Source organism: Zea mays, chromosome 4 (assembly GCF_902167145.1).
Source record: "Zea mays cultivar B73 chromosome 4, Zm-B73-REFERENCE-NAM-5.0, whole genome shotgun sequence".
NCBI lineage: Eukaryota > Viridiplantae > Streptophyta > Magnoliopsida > Poales > Poaceae > Zea > Zea mays.
This window is the reverse complement of record NC_050099.1, coordinates 24,417,507-24,419,979: the sequence shown is the minus strand read 5'-3', so window position 1 is coordinate 24,419,979 and position 2,473 is coordinate 24,417,507.

Sequence of the window (2,473 nt, the reverse complement as noted above, 5' to 3'; positions counted from 1 at the left end):
CTAAGGAGTGTCACTTAGTGGCGGTGAAGCGAATTCTTAGATATTTAGTTGCTACGCCTTGCCTCGGGCTCTGGTATCCAAAGGGGTCTACCTTTGACTTGATTGGATATTCAGACTCCGATTATGCTGGATGTAAGGTCGATAGGAAGAGTACATCGGGGACGTGCCAATTCTTAGGAAGGTCCCTGGTGTCATGGAACTCTAAGAAACAAACCTCCGTTGCCCTATCCACCGCTGAGGCCGAGTATGTTGCCGCAGGACAGTGTTGCGCGCAACTACTTTGGATGAGGCAAACCCTCAGGGACTTTGGCTACAATCTGAGCAAAGTCCCACTCCTATGTGATAATGAGAGTGCTATCCGCATGGCGGAAAATCCTATTGAGCACAGCCGCACAAAGCACATAGACATCCGGCATCACTTTTTGAGAGACCACCATCAAAAGGGAGATATCGAAGTGTTCCATGTTAGCACCGAGAACCAGCTAGCCGATATCTTTACCAAGCCTCTAAATGAGAAGACCTTTTGCAGGCTGCGTAGTGAGCTAAATGTCCTAGATTCGTGGAACTTGGATTGAATTGTAGCATACATGTGTTTATGCCTTTGATCATGTTCATTCTGCATTTTGTTGCTTATTGTGGTGCTCAAGTTGTACAAACACTCCCTGGACCTCACAAGTCCGTTGCAAAGTGACGCACATGTTTAGGGGGAGGTGTGTTACAACTTGATCCTTTGAGACTAACTATGTAGTTAAGTCTGCTTGACTTAGTCTCGAAGGAGAATTGAAAGGGAAAGGTGGACTTGGACCATGAAAGACTTCCACTGCACTCCGATGAGAGGGTAACTTATTCCAAGTCCATTTCATGAACTCTTATTGCCATTTGATCTTAATTGGAGATATTTTGGTGAGGCAATGGGGTTAAAGGGCCAAAGTTGATTCCGTTTTGGTGCTTGATGCCAAAGGGGGAGAAAATAAAGGCCAAAGCAATAGATGGATCAGCTACCACTTGAGAAACTTTGAAAATAGTAGAGTAGAGCTTTTGGTTTATTCAAAACTCTTGCATTGTTTCTTTCGTCAAAAGTTGGATTCTTGTGGGGAGAAGTATTGATTATGGGAAATAGGGGGAGTTTTTGAAATCTTTGATCAATCTCTTTTGGAATGACTCTCCTTATGCTTCAACATGTGTGTTTGACTTAGAGATAGAGATTTGAGTTTGATTTGCAAAAACAAACCAAGTGGTGGCAAAGGATGATCCATATATGCCAAAATTGAATAGAACTCAAATTTATTCTATTTGAAGTGATTTTGCACTTGTTCTAGTTGCTTTATGTTGTGTTGGCATAAATCACCAAAAAGGGGGAGATTGAAAGGGAAATGTGCCTTTGGGCCATTTCTAAGTATTTTGGTGATTAAGTGCCAACACAAGTGCTTAAATGTGGATCTATGCTCATGAATGAACAAAGTGCAAATCACAAGTAGAGGTATGTTTCTAAGCCTTAGTACATTGGTTTTGTGTACTAATATATTTGTCTAAGTGTTAGAAACAGAGAGAAGATGAAAAGGAAAATGTTGGTGTGTACAGCCAACAGGCTGTTTTGGTCTGGGGCACCGGACTGTCCGGTGGTGCACCGGACAGTGTCCGGTGCGCCAGGCTGCCTCGACCAGAAGACGCCGCTCTCGGGAATTCGTCGACGGCGTACGGCTATAATTCACCGGACTGTCCGGTGTGCACCGGACTGTCCGGTGAGCCAACGGTCGGCCCGAGTCAACAGTTGGCCGCGGAATCTGCGCGCGACACGTGGACTGGTCAATGGTCGGAAGGAGGCACCGGACTGTCCGGTGTGCACCGGACTGTCCGGTGCGCCAGATCTGCAACGGTCGGCAACGGTCGGCTGCGCTGTTTAAGGAAATAAATCGGGCACCGGACAGTGTCCGGTGTGCACCGGACTGTCCGGTGCGCCCGACGACAGAAGGCAAGGATGGCCTTCCAGATTTGTTCTCAACGGCTCCTAGCTGCCTTGGGGCTATAAAAGGGACCCCTAGGCGCATGGAGGAGGAGACTAATTATTCCTTGAGCACTCTTGATCACTCACACTTCAATCTTGCGCACTTGTTCGACATTCTAGTGATTTGAGCTCCGTTCTAGTGTGCTAGTCTCTTGAGCTCAAGTCTGAGTCTTGTGTGTGCGTATTCGCTGTGATCTTTGTGTCGTGTGTGAGTTGCTAATCCCTCCTTTGCTCCGTGATTCTCTGTGAACATCTTTTGTAAGGGCGAGAGGCTCCAAGTTGTGGAGATTCCTCGCAAACGGGATTGAGAAAAGAAAAGCAAGAACACCGTGGTATTCAAGTTGATCATTGGATCACTTGAGAGGAGTTGAGTGCAACTCTTGTCCGTTGGGATGCCACAACGTGGAGTAGGCAAGTTTTTGTACTTGGCCGAACCACGGGATAACCACCGTGGCATCTCTGTGATTG